General features: G+C 48.3%; 1 protein-coding gene across 7 annotated transcripts in view; it reads right to left on the bottom strand.

The window, feature by feature from the left end:
- Positions 1-15,188, bottom strand: part of Agap1 (ArfGAP with GTPase domain, ankyrin repeat and PH domain 1) — a 445,382-nt gene that overhangs the window by 388,106 nt on the left and 42,088 nt on the right. The window lies entirely within an intron of this gene.

The raw sequence follows: 15,188 nt of genomic DNA, 5'->3' as shown, positions 1-15,188 counted from the left end.
TCCAGGCACAACGCGCACTGTGCAACACACCAGAGCATCAGTCAGTACAGAACAGAATCTGCAGAAAGCTGTCAGCTGGTCTCGAGTGTTTGCTCTCAACAACTGGACCACGGCCCCGAGCGGAGGCACCTGTGGCCTCCCAGGCCTTACTGTAGTCAGAATCAATGTCATGGGAAACGATAGTGAGTAATAGCAGTCACTTCCCCAAGGAGTCTGCCTGCTCAGAGCAAGCTGGAAGCTGACATTTAAATCCAGCTCACAGGCAGCATCACAGGCTCTCTCTCGGTGCTAGGTAAGGTTCAACAGGTACCGACGAGGACTGTGGTCACAAATAGAGCTTCAAAGGTTGTGCAGACTGGAAAGAAATGGTACTTACAAAGAAGGACCAAGTGACCTCTCGTGAACCACATGCCAGGTGCAGCACCACACACTCACAACAAAGGCCCAGTAGAGGCACCACCGAGGGCCAGGCTTTGGGAATACAAGACCCCTTTCCTATCAACAGTCAAGTGACAGTGACCCAGGGCAAGCTCCTTAAGCTACCCAAGCCTCAGCTTTTTATTTGTAGAGACAGTAACAGTATCTACTTCACAGGGGTACAGAGAGTTAAATCAAATAGCACAATTAAGCCACAAGCACAGCACCAAACAGAGAAGCCCCAAAGTGCAAAGGCTGCCCTATGTGTCTGCCTTGTCTCTGTTCTTTCTCTCTCTCTCTCTCTCTCTCTCTCTCTCTCTGTCTGCCCCTCCCTCCCCCATCCCCCATTCAGGTGCTCCTCCCTAAGCCATAATAAAGGTCATTACAATGAATATGGAGAAGTTACTCAGAAATCCAAACTTATCTTATGCAAAGAACAAGATGCCCTGTATTAAGAAGAAAAAGTCCCTGAGTTACAATCTATAAAAGAAAAGGTCATAAAGCTCTAAGGTCAGGCTGGAAAAACAGAACAGTGTGTGTTGAGGACCCTGGATCCAATTACTCACTGACTTCCGCCACACAAAGTGCCTTAGCATCCACCCGTTCAGGACTGAGGAGCTAGAGAAATAGAGACCTTCCCAGCAGCGAAGACAACCACAGTGCAGGCGCTTTAAGAGGCCGAACTACCAAACAGACAGGAGGAGAAGAAAAGGCAAAGAGGACAGAAACTGCTGAGGGTAAGCGGGCAGCACTGACCTAAGGGCAGAGGCTAGGGCTGGCGAACCTCCAGCCCCAAACCTCACCCAAGCAGAGTGACTGCACCTTCTGGCCCAGGCATGGCATGGAGACTCGAGGCAAAAGCTGAAGCCATGCCAGAAGGCAAGAAAGCAGGCAAGCGTGCCATCACAGCCCACTGCACAGATGGCAATGGAGGGGCCCCGCACGGAGAAGCAGAGCAAGGACCACAGGGCGCAGACTGGCTGCACAGGCCTGGTTCTGGAAGATGACTTCGTAGTTTCAGCCTGAGGAGGGCTTGGAATGGGAATCGCAAGGTAGCAATAGACTTGAGGGGGTGGGCTGGGCTGAGGGAGAAAAACAGAACACACCCCTCACACATCATGTTCAAGGACATGAACCATCCTTACTACTCCAGAACGGCTCTCTCTGCTGCAAGTGCAGAGGGGCCGTCTGCAGAGACACAACAATAGAAGGCCTGTATCCCATCCCGCTCCCACCCACAGCAGTGAGAAGGATCCCCATACACTGTAATCACTTGATTACAGTCATAATACGCTCTGATTTGACTACACAGCTCGCTTATTATGGTATGAGAAAGGAGAGGAGCCGTTTCAATTACACTTCATGTAAGAGATGAATAAAAGGAGTGGCTTTCAGTCGTGGTAAACGGGTGTGAAAGTTCATTAAACGCTGATTCCTTTAAGTCGAATGCTTGAAATAATCCTCTACAGGCAAAATTTTAATGTGTACTTACCCCAATCTCTAAGCTCAAATATTTTGTCACCATTTATGGAGATTAGCATTTTTATTCATTTTGGTAAAGCTGTTATATTAGCTGGTTTGTTTTGGATAATAAGCTCATCCAGGGAAGACCCGGAGAGTTGAGTTAAATCTAAAAGCCTCCATCTTGTAAAACAAGACAAAAGTCCAACTTGGGAGGGCTAAAGTCATCCCAGCCAGACTAGAAGCCTTCCTCTGCAAACAGGACAGGCTCAACTCAAGCCCATCAACAGCTTTTAAATCAAAGGCCTTTGCTTCTGTCTAAATTGCTAGGTCAATTAGAATTCTAATCCAAAAATGGTACTTAATGGGCCCTCGTTAACGTTCACAAATACTTGTTCTAATGCTGAGTTTGTCGTTTAATCCTCCCCACATCCTTACCAGAGAAGCTGCTGAGCCACAGCCTAAGAACTCTGACTAGGCCCAGACTGTCTAGGATAAGGCCTCAACCTCCCCTCCTCCCCTCTCACCTACCCTCCTGCTCAGGTACAAAGAAAGTAGGAGATAATGGGTAGCTGTCACTAGGTACACACAGCTGCCAACTGCAGGACTGCATGCTCCTATTAAAAGCTGGTAGAATAGTGCACAGGTGTAATCCCAGCACTGGGGAGACAGACAGGTGGAACCCTGGAGTCTAGTGGAAGGTTGGTGACTCCAGGCCAGTGAGAAACCCTGTCTTCCTGGCTCACAGTCTGAGCAGTTGGGGAAGTCACAGCAGGAGAGCTTGAGACAGCTGATGACTTTGCATCCCCAGTAAAGAAACAGACTGAGGAATGTTAGTTACTATGTAGCTCACTTCCTCCTTTTGATACAGTCCACTGTCCAAGCTAGGTAAAAATTCATGCCACCCACTATGGCACCGACGGCAATCCCACCTCAAACTAATCAAGATAGCCTCCTAGACAGGAATGCTCAGAGGCTCATCTCCCAGGAGATTCTATACCCTGTCAAGTTGGCATGAGATAAACCATCACACAAAATTCCCCTAAGATCGGCACGGTTAGTACATCCAAGAACACTAAGAGCATAAGAAGACATACCACAGAATGAGTGACTGCATCCATGACTCCGACCAAAGAAGCAGCAGATACCTAGAATCGGTGAGGAACAGGTACAACTCAACAATAACAGACAGCCCAATTTAAACATGGACAAAAGCCTTAAAAAGCAATTCTCCTAAGAAGATATACCAGCAGACAAAAGTCACAGGAAAAACTGTTTGCCTCTATTAGTAGAGTTCAAAAGCACAATGAGACATCCCTTCCCACCAACTGAGGCAGCCGCAATGAGAGAGACACAGTAACAGTGTGGAAGGGTGTAGAGAAACTACAGCCCTCAAAGCCTGCTGCTGGGAACTAGCAACAGTCAAAAGGCAGAAGCAACCCAGGGCCTACTTATGGATGAATGGATGAGCAAACAATAAGGGTGTTCCACCCCATCTTTAAGAAATTCTGATACATATACTACGACATGAGTGAGGCTTAAATGTATTACAGTAAGACATATATATATATATATATATATATATATATATATATATATATAAAGACAGAAATTAAATGTTGACAAAGTTACAAGAAAAAACAATCTGAGAGTGGCCACTAAAGGATGTAAGTTACTTGGAAGTGACACCAAAAGAAAAAAAAAAGATAGTATTCATAACTACACAAATGCATAAAAATCTTTCTATTCAATACTTTCATGAAAATTGGATTTTTAATCATGTGGAGGGGTGCACTTGAATGCTGTGCTCATGGAGGTTAGAAGAGATTGGATCCCCTAAATCTAGAGTTATAGAAGGTTTTAAGAGAACTGAGGTGGGTGCTGGGAACTGAACTCAGGTCCTCTGCAAGAATAGTTTACACTCTTAACCACTGAGCCATCTCTTAGCCTTACAGCTGTATGCTTTGGAGAATGGAGTTTAAATGGGTCACTGGAATGTACTTTAGAAAGATCCATCTTTCCTCCCACCCATTCCTCTTCCTCCCTTCTCTGTTTCCAGCATGAGATGGGCATTTCTGTTCTGTCATGTTGAACATATTCTAATTGTTCTTAATATAAAAACCTGGAGTCTGCTTGGGGGGGGGGGGGGAGTGAAAACTGTAGAATCAGAGAAACAGATCAGCCAGCCAGTAGAGTTCGTACCTTCCCTACCAATGCTCAGACCAAAGGGGCAATCCTATCCTCAGACTGCACTACACTCCTGTCTCCTCCTCCTTATATTCCTCCCTCTGCCCAACCATATCATTCCTGTCTCCACCTCCTAGTGCTGGGATTAAAGATGTGGGATCCCAAGAGCTAGGATCACCTTTGTGTGAGCTCTGTTTCTTTTTTAGACTGGATCAATTTCATAGAGTCCAGAGAAGCCTTGAACTAACAGAGATCCCTCTGGCTCCGTCTCCTGGGTACTAGTATTAAAGGTGTGTGCCACCACTGCCTGGCCTCAAATGACTTAGCTCTGCACTCTGATCTTCAGGCAAGCTTTATTTGTTAAAACACAAACAAAATATCACCATATTGCCATGCCTTCCCCACCCAGATGCATCAGCCTGACCCCAGACATGGAAGAGTATAGCCACCAGACTATGGCCTGACACCTCTGAAACCATAAACTAAAAGAAGTATTTCTTCCCTAAGTAGCTGCTGTAGGGTATTTTAGCACAGCAAGGACAATCTAACACAATCCTCAGAAAGTGGGACTAGTGAATGGACCCTGAGGATATGTGCTTGAAGGAGCACAGAAATTCTCCACCCTTGTCCCTGGCCATGAAAGGAACATTTCCCTCTTCTATACTCTCCTGTCTTGTGCGGTGGCCACAGGCCCACACAACTGAATCAACCAATCATGGACCAGTTCCTCTAAAACTAGGAGTTGCTGCCAACAACAACAACAAACAAAGCAAAACCCACAGCTCTCAAACTCAAATGAGTAAGAATTTATTCCAAGGCCAAATACCAGTGACCAGGGTCCAGGAAGGAAGGTTTGGGTTGCCCTGGATACTATGTTTCAATGTAGTAACCCTTTCATGAAGAGTTCCTAGCAAGAGGAACTAAAGAAAAGTTTATAAAGAAAGTTATAAATCAAGACACCTTTTAGAAACAGCAGTGGAACCATCAGATGGGGGACAGCAGAGCAGGGAGATCTCACTACAGACTCAGATTCTGTCTAATGCTATGCTTAGCCTTGGGTGGTGCCACCTAGTAGTGTGCATCCCAAACGATTTGCCTACTCTCATAGGAACTTAGGTCACATAAAAAGGTGAGCCAAAATGTCTACTGGGACGAATGAGGGCCCAAGATCATTGGGCTCTGGACCTGCGACAGGTCCACCATCTTACACTGTGCTTTGTCTAATCAGTCTTCGTATCCAAATGAAGAACCACAGGGAAGAGCCCTCGGCATCAGGTTTTCATCAAAGGTTAACTTTTCCTAAGGGTGTTCATTCGCTCGCTCTCTCTCTCTCTCCCTCTCTCTCTCTCTCTCTCTCTCTCTCTCTCTCTGTGTGTGTGTGTATGTGTCTGTGTGTCTGTGTGTGTGTGTGTCTGTGTGTGTCTGTGTCTGTGTGTGTCTGTGTGTCTGTGTGTCTGTATGTCTGTGTGTGTCTGTGTGTCTGTGTGTCTGTATGTCTGTGTGTGTCTGTGTGTGTCTGTGTGTGTGTGTGTCTGTGTGTGTGTGTCTGTGGCTGTGTGTGTGTGTGTGTGTGTGTCTGTGTGTGTCTGTGTCTGATGAGGCCCCTCCACAGCAATCAGTCACCAAGGGCAGCGTCACCAGCATGGAAGCTGTGCTTATCACGGGCATGCACGAGGACACATAAGACACCAGTGCCCGCTTCACTAAACAATCTCCCACATTTTCCCGAGACTCCCAAATTACCCCATTATCATTTGGTTGGTAACATTTTTTAAAATCTTTAATAAAATGTGTCGTGAACATTTCCTTATGAAAAGCAGACCTCACAGGGCTCAGATCTTTGTGTGTTCTACTTCTACCCAGACACCCTGGGGCTTCTTGTGAACCAATTTATATTCAGCTCTGCGGCTACCAGCATGGCCATGTTGCTGTAAATTACCAGGGTAAATGAAGCGAGTGCATCATTTGAATCCAGCATCTTGAGGTTGAGTCTTCGGTGAGGGATGTAGCCCTGTCTGTCAGAACACTGATCTTACGGGAAAGACAGACAGGGCTTCCTGGAAGTCCATGTGAGAGGAAGTGGGAAAGCCTCTCTGGGGTCCTCTTATTGCTCCTGAAGGCAGGAAAGGGGGAAAGCTGGGTTAAAGGAGAGAGGGAAAGGAAGTGGATAGAGACATGAGAACATTCTGGAAGGCCTCAGAGTATTTTCAAGGGCTCTAGAGGTCAAATTGCAAAACATTTGGTTTGTCTGATCACACTTTATTCTTAGAACCAACTGTATGCAAGAGAGGTGCTGGGAGAAATGGACAAAGCAAAGAAAGCACCAAGAGCAAACACGCAGCAGAGAGAGATGGACGAGAGTGCAGAGGGCAGGAATGCTTTCACAGGGAAGGCGGTAATTCTAAAAGGGGAAGAGTCAGCAAAAAAAAAAAAAAAAAAATGCCCAATGGGTGAAGCATTTGCTACACCAGGCTGAAGACCTGAGTCTAATCCCTAGCACCCAGCAAACAGAGAGAGAACTGACTCCACAAAGCTGTCCTCCAGCCTCCACACACACTGGCACACCCATACATGTGCTCAATAACTTTTTAAAGTTTTTTGGGGAAGGGTGATAACAGTAATTGGTGTAAACATTAAAAGGTAACATAATTAAATCTGTCATAACAGGGGGAAATAATACACAAACACACACACACACGCCTACGCACACACCAGCTTCTGAGAACCTTGTCTTCCCCACATCAGTGCTGCACACTACGACGGTATGCCTGCGTAGTCAGGGTTCTCTAAAGAAACAGAGTTGATAAAACGAGCGGCTTACATGCTCTGCCTGCACAGTGCAACAGCGGCTGTCTCCAGACCGAAAGCCCAAGAGTCCATAGTTGTTTCTGATGTGGGACTGGATGTCTCAGTATCCCAGTCTGGTGCTAACATCTTAAAAGACTCCTAAAGTTGCTGATCTCCAGTCTATGTTGGAATTCTAAAGAAGCATGTTCTAACACCACAGAAGGAGTGTTTCAGCAACTGGATGGATGAACTTGCCATGAGAGTGAAGGCAAGCAGGGAAAACCAGCAAAAACTTTCTTCTTCCATGTCCTTTTATAAGGGCTGCCACTAGAAAGCACGACACAGACTTAAGGGTTAGTCTTCCCACCTCAAATGACCCATCCAATCAAGTGCCCAGCTGCTTGGGTGCCAGTTGGTTTCAGATGGAGTCAAACTGGCAACTGAGATTAGCCATCAAAATACCCTATGGCCAAGCATACCTTTTCTCCACCCCTCTGTCAGGCAAATCCTCCCAATGACAAACTAGACAGAGTTCAGGAAGATTTTGAAGCCCCCCACCCCCACGCCATCAGGTAACAAATGGGATAAGACTAGGACCCTGCCTGGCACATCTGCCTATCATGACCCAGCAGTCAATTGAAACCTATCATTTCAACAAACTCATTTGTCCACAGCCACAAAGCCTCCTGTACACAAGGATCCAAGGAAGCACCAAGATGTGTGGGCATCAACAGTTAAAACTATGGTCAACTGCATCTACCTTCCCAGTAGATGTAAGACCTCCCTAGTCTTCACCCAAGACTTCTGCTTATGCAGACAGCCCCCCACCCCCAGGCACAGACTGCTAACTCTGACACAGGGTCAGCTGGGAAGACAAGTCTGCCTCCCATTCTCATCACCAATCTCTAAAAGATCCCAGGCAACAATGGTGGCTACTTGATGCTCACTAGCCTGGGAAAACTATACCGCCAAAAACAAATAACCCAGCCCTCAGTACAAAGTCACTTCACATTTCCAGTGAGGACTAACAAGAGGCCATGCCAAACGACCCAGTCAAAACAAAACCCCTAAGGCACATCACACAGACTGGCAAAGTAACCACGGCAGACAAGGGCAAAGCCACAGGACAGTGGGTACACACCACTGATTGGCTGAACAGTGAGGAAAGACTTTCCTACTCCTGCTCTGTGGTCTTGCAGGCTGTCTTAGTCACTGTTCTACTGCTGGGAAGAGAGCCGTGACGGAGGCAACTCTTAGAAAGCACGTAACTGGGAGCTTGCTTACAGTTTCAGAGGTTTAGTAGTCCCTCATCATCATGGCAGGGAGCATGGCAGCATGCATGGTGCTAGAGTAATAACTAAGAACTACATCCTAGTCTGCAGGCAGAAAGAAAGAGACTCTGGACCTGGAGTGGGCTTTTGAAAGCCCACCCCCATTGACACACTTCCTCCAAGAAGATCACGTCTCTTAATCCTTCTAATCCTTTCAAACAGTGCCTGGTGATAAAGCATTCAAATACATGGGTGGATGGAGGCTATTCTCATTCTAAGCACCACACAGGGAGAATGGTTATAATCAGATGACTGTTTCCTGGGGCAGCTGGTAAGCTATTGCAGACACACACACACACACACACACACACACACACACACACACACACACACACATCCATCAGCTTCTGCTGATTTCTCTGTACAGCTCATGACTTACTCACATTGAGAGGCAGACAAGCAAGTGAATCAGGATGAGCTCCTACCAAGCTAAGCAGGCTGCTCCCCCCAGGCAGCCATCCTGGCCTATGTGCCTGGTTGAGCAGGGCAAGGTTGTAGATGACACCACTGGCCTCACTCCAAACTTTCTGGTTTGAGTCACCTGTTCCTCACAAGCCATGTGTAGTACGGGCCAGAAAGTCACACCTCATCCTGAGAGGCCTGGGTGTGGGTGGTGAGGAGGCAGGATGAATTTGCCTTATATCCTGAGGTCAACTTTCCTCTTTTCTCTTTTCTTTAGCTACTGAAGCAATAGCTTCAACCAAGAACACAGAAGGGATGCGGGCCAAGGACAAAGTGACCAGAAGTATCACAGTCCTGCTACTGGATCAGGATCTGACACCTCATCAGTAGTCTCATTGCAGGAGTCCCCAGTAGTCAGCCAGGCTCACCAGCAGGCAGCTTCAAGCAATGGGTAAATTCATAGCATCTCCAAGTACGCCTTCCTTCTCCCCTTGGGTCTCAATATATCTGCATCTCCTCAGAGAGACTTCGAGAAAGCTTCAGGTTCTCTCCTTACTGTCCAGGACTCTCCTCATACACAGCATCTTTGCATCCCGCAAGGCTCTCCTGCACAGTATCCTCCCACTCCCCAGTGCTCTCCTACAGCATCCTCCCATCCCCCAGTGCTCTCCTACACAGTATCCTCCCATCCCCCAGTGCTCTATTACACAGTATCCTCCCATCCCCCAGTGTTCTCCTGCACAGTATCCTCCCATCCCCCAGTGCTCTATTACACAGTATCCTCCCATCCCCCAGTGCTCTCCTGAACATCATCCTTGCATCATCACTCAAGAGCTCTCCTCCTGCACAGCATCCTCCCTCATAGCTCCTATGATGAGTAACTGCCATCAGCCCACAGACAGACATATCAATGATAGCAACCAGTACATCGATGATGAGGTTCTGGTTTGCAGCAGGGTGTCACTTTGCCTCGTTGTATAGATGGCACAGAGTAGGCGTCCTCCACAATGCAACCAACCAATTGATCGGGTGAGCTTCCCAAATCAGCCAAGTAGCAAGCTGCCTAGCTACGTAGTATGCATCTTATTCCAGTGATACAGAAATGGTGATTAACCCAGTCACCGTGGGAGGGGGGGTCACAGAACAAGTCAAGACAGAAGTCCATGACTGTGATTCACATCTACCTCCTCTGATAAAAACTCAGGACCACACAACTCCCACAGAGCCAGGATTCACATAGGATTCTCTGGTGATTGTTTGAATATTTGGTGAGGCAGGGCACACTGCATTTGTGTTCGTCGTTTGCACTAGTAAACTCTCCCATGAGGTCCAGCCCAGGGTGTGCTCCACCCACTCCACCTGAGCTTGCTATCCTTGTCTGCCTGCAAGAGGCCAGGCTGCTGGTGGCCTTTATTTAGACACTCAAAACGGATCCTGCTGTGAACAGTGTCAGGGGACTTGGAGGTAGGCAGCAGCAGGCTTTCTGCATCACAGGAGGGGGGGGATGGTGAGAGCACACCGCATACAAACCAGCAGCTGGCTCCTTTAAGAAGAAATACTCTTCTCATGAGCCTAGGTCCCTGAGGATGCCTCCATTTGTGGAACAAAATTGAGCACCAACTCTGTCGGGTGCTATGGTGCCATGGACGATACCATTCCCACCTTCAGAGCCCTGTCTGCTCTACAGCATCATTCCTGACCATGGTTCCCTAGGCCCAGGACCCAGACAGCTGAGAAGTCAACTTTTTTGATGTTTGTTTGTTTGTTTGTTTGTTTGTTTTTTGAGACAGGGTTTCTCTGTGCAGCGCTGGTTATTCTAGAACTCAGTCTGTAGACCAGGCTGGTCTCAAACTCACAGAGCTCCACCTGCCTCTGCCTCCTGAGTGCTGGAATTAAAAGGCATGTGTACCACCACCCATCTAAGCACTGAAATTTTATTGGCCAAAGAAAAGGCAATTTACAGCAAATTCCAAAACACAACCCCAAACGCATCAAGGCTCACTGGGGCACCTGGGACTTATACCTGCAGGGCTCCTATAAGGCACTTGCTTTTCTCTCTAGAGAACGGCTGAACAGAACCTGGACGGTGGCAAGATAGTGGAAGACAGTCTAAAGAGCTGTAACATGGCAGCTTGGTGGCTGTGATGTTTCCTTTCCTTCTCAGGAATATTCCAAGTGTACCCAGAATGCCCAGGGGATGGTGCCTGGGCCCACCCCATAGCTGCAATCAAGAGCTCAGACATTATACGATACAGAGATAGACCGCACTGTAAATGTCATTCCGCCAACTCCTGCAAACTTCCTACATAAACATCCTGAATAAGCAGGCAGAGCAGCTGAGCAGCCCGTGCTGCCCAGCCTAAGCACAGCACTAATTAAAACACAACGCTTGAGAGCACGTTCCTAATTGCCCGCAAATTAATGTACTGTCCCATGACTCCCTGCCTTCAATACACCTCTCGTGTGTGAGGACGGCTAGCTTCCCTTGGAGGGCGCTTCAGCAAGGCCCCTGCAGCCACCTGGCATTCCCTACAACAGTTCCCCTTGAAAGTTGCATCCAGGTAACTCCAAGAAGAGCCTCTGTCTACCCAAAAAGGGGCCCCAGGAGAGCTGAATTCAGGCCAAGTGGGGCCCAAAGTGGAGCCTAAGAAAGGCGCTGACGAACCGGACCAAGGCTAACTGAAGGAAATGTGACCTCAGTTTCCGAGCAGGGAGCTGATCTGAGCTCATCGCCACCCTACATGGCTCCTCTCCCTGAGGGATCCTTGCCCTGGGTTCAACAAAATCCAAACCCTGGGAGGGTGGTAATGATCCTACTGGGACTCTGAACAGAAACTGCTAACTGGTGCCACCAGTGATGAGACTCATATGGAGAGGCCAAGGTTTCCAAATGTCAACCAAGGCTTGCAAAATGGCTCAGAAGATTAAAGTGCTCGCCACCACCCCCAGGACCTACGTGGAAGAAGGAAAGAACTGACTTTCTCTGACCTCACATCTGTACCATGACATATACACACATCTGAGAAATAAATGAAACAAAAATGTCAAGCAACAGGACAGGGGACACAAACATGCTAGTCCAGCATCAGCGCCCATGCCGCAGGCCACTACTATGAGAGAAGACCCTAGCACACGTCTCAAGCGATCCTCAAAGACAGGGGCTGATGTTACCTGCAGATGGGTCTCATTGTGAAGGCCTGGCTAGTCTCACAGTAATCCAGTCTCAGCCTCCCACACGCTAGGAATACAGGCATGGACCGTCATTCCCAGCTCCGTACTGCTGTTCTCAGTTAATAACTTTAAAAATGAAAAAGGGAAGTGCCGCAACCATATACAAAGGAATGGGGTGCAGTAAAAACAGGCACAGAATAGTCTCATGGGCAGGAATATTAAAATGGTGAGTGTTACCCGCCAGGTGCTAAGGCACAAAGCACGGCATGGGGCTTTACTTCTTTTAATTAAGAGAGAGAGAGAGAGAAAGAGAGAGAGAGACAGAGACAGAGAGGTGGAGAGACAGAGTGTCAGAGACACAGAGAGAGGCACAGAAAGATATACACAGAGAAAAAGAAGGCACTCACAGTGAACAGCAGCTACCCACAGGTTTGTAGATAAGCCCAGCAATGCAATTCCCCAGTGACACACCTAGCTAGGTCAGGTCTGTATCTAAGAACAGGGGCTGGATGGGGAGGGCCACACTGGCTGATAATACCCCCATTTCCTCTGAACCTCAATTAGTGCCCTCCTCCTAACAAAGAGAAACGCTCCAGGGACCTATACTCTACCCTCTGGGAGACAGCTAGGACACCAGTTTTGTTGAACTTTATGTACAAGGCTCCTCCCAACCACCTCCCACCTTGGCACTATCAACTACCTAAGCCAACCTCCTCTAGTACAAGCTCCTTACACACAAGGTCTACACCATTTCCAAAGAACTATACCCCAAAAAGGAAGCCACAGAGTCTCAGTCTCTGCCTGAGCTCCCAGTGCCCCAAGACTGCCTCCTTCCCTGCAGACAGACAAGACCTAACTCAGAGCAGGGCAGGTGTCCCAAGGCAGGCATTTGGGCAGTTTGTCTACAAAGGGACAAATGTACTGCAGACCAGAGCCACAGACAATAGTAACTAAAGGGCAGAGCCCAGTTCTAAGAACAAGAACCCCAGACTGCACTCTGCTGCCCCCTCCCTCTAGGACTCTTCTGTAGCAAACTGGTAATTCTCTAGCCATCTCGGCACACCTTCATGTGCATGTGCAAACTCTCCACCACACACCTCAGCCTAACAGAGGAGTCTCATTCAGGGCATCCATGTCCCAGAGCAGGGCCAGGGTCATGACAGAGCCAGTGCTTCTGAAAGTCGCTGAAGCACACAGAGCCAGTGTTTTGACCAAAGTCAAAAAACCCTAAGGGAAAGAGGAGAGAGTGAGCTAGCAGGCCTTGGTGGGGTGCATCACGTCTCACACCACTGAAGCAGGAGGCCTAAGACTGCATGTCACCTGTGGGTACTATTCCACAGAGCGGAACTAGTGGGCTGTGCACTTCGCACCCAAAGGACAGCCCTTGGCTGTTTCTGGAGCCATCGGAGCTTCCCAGCACTCCTCCCGTCCTCACAGAAACACAGACGTGGAATCCGCCTGCGCTCTCCACCACTCAATGCTCAGAGACCCCAGCATCTGCCTGTCAGCTCCACTGTAAGCCTGCCTGCCCTTGAGAACCTGGCCCTACTCTGCAACATGAGAACATGAGTGACTCACATGGGGTGTCTGTAATTATATACATCATGGGGATGTATTTAATTCCTGGGCAAAACAGATCTCCTACAACATAGCATGCAAGTCACATGGTCACCACTGTGATAAAAACAAAACATGATGATATATTGCCAGCACTAAAGGACGTAAGTGCTGGGGCTTCAGATAAGTAGGAGGCACAGGGCCCGCTTGCCCCGTAACTACTACCTGCTTGTCTGGGTCTCTGGCTACCCTTCATTCAAACCAAATTTTTCTTTACACAGACAGCAGGCTCCCTGACTCAGTATATGCACTGAAGGGGAAGTAAGATAATAAAATGTAGTTGATGAATAGGAAAGACTGCATGTACCTCCCTCCAAACCCAGCCAATGGCAAAGAGGAGGAAGTGACCTGGGATGAGGGATGTAAGAAAAACAACTTCTTGCCTATTCACTGGACTGCCATTTTTTTATAGACTGGCACCTGATCTCAGAAGATAAACTGCCTCGCTCACCACTCTGCCTCCAGCACTAGTTATGATGGTGTGGGGTCCCATTCCCCACACTGTGACAGAACTCTGAGCAAGCCCCATGCAGAATGACCAAGATACACAGACACAAAGACAGGGAGTGGGGAGCAAGTCAGGGGGAACATTCAGAAACAGACATTTAAAGCCTGCTCCTCCAATCAAGGATTCCTCACCTCTGCGTTAATACATCTATATGGCAACAGCAGGCTTCGCCCGTGCAGGTTTGAAAAGCTGACCTCCCTCAGCCTGCTGTCTCATGGGCCTCTGTTCAATGTACTAGGGTGGGTTATCAAAAACACTGGGATAACGTGACCGGCTTCCCTTATCATTTTACGGGTATGTTCAGACACCCAGGATGGGGAAGCTGAGAGGGGCCGAGGCACGTTCTCTAGAGCTATGGCAGGTTGGGAAACAATTTGGATGTCAACAGACATCTTGAGAAAGGAGGGACACCTGGTCAAGCACCTTGAGCAGAGCAGTGAGGAGGACAGAGGGACTTGAGGACCTGTGAGCAGGCACTGCCGGAGACTAGCCTTTTTCCTGACAATTGCTCATTATCCCTGTCCCAGCTTTTCCGGATATCTTCCTCTCCCCATAAAAAATCAAACATGGATACACGTATGCACATCTAAGGCCAGTCACACACTACCAGAGATGCCTGGGACACTCTGACCTCCCTCACGCACCCAAGAACACAGGCTGGCCACAGAGACGGACATCTATGGTCAGCCCTGCCCTCTTGGTCCTGCTTGCCCTGCTGTGCCGGGACCCTCCCCCACTTCTTGCCTTGGCAGCTGATCATCCATTAAGCACCAACTGAAGCTCAGATATTTTGCTGATAAATCAGTGTATATTAAAAGGCAGTCAGGGCCTTTCAAGACCAAAAGAGCCCAAGCTAAGTACAGCTCTGTCTGTGATGGGGCACATCCCACAGGGCAAGACTGGAGTGTCACAGGTAGATGTGAATGGTGTCTGACTGCCTGGTTTCGTGTGCCAACGTGACACAAGCTAGAGTCACCAGAGGAAAGAGACTCAGTAGAGAGCGCCACGAGATCCAGGTGTAAGGTATTTTCTCATTTAATGATCAAGGGGGGAGTGCCCAGTCCATGGTGGGTGATGCCATCCCTGAGCTGGTTGTCCTGGGCTCTATAATAAAGCAGGCTAAGCAAGAGAATAAGCAACATCCCTCCATGGCCTCTGCACCAGTTCCTGCCTCCGAAAACGTGCCCTGTTTGAGTTCCTATCCTGACTTCCTTCAGTGATAAACAGCAATGATGAAGTATAGAGCTAATAACCGCTTCCGTCCCCTATCTGCTTTTTGGTCATGGTGTTTCGTCGCAGCAATAGAA

This window comes from Myodes glareolus, chromosome 1, assembly GCF_982192425.1.
Source record: "Myodes glareolus chromosome 1, mMyoGla1.1, whole genome shotgun sequence".
In the NCBI taxonomy this organism is placed as follows: Eukaryota; Metazoa; Chordata; class Mammalia; order Rodentia; family Cricetidae; genus Myodes; species Myodes glareolus.
This window is presented reverse-complemented; position numbering and strand designations above follow the sequence as displayed.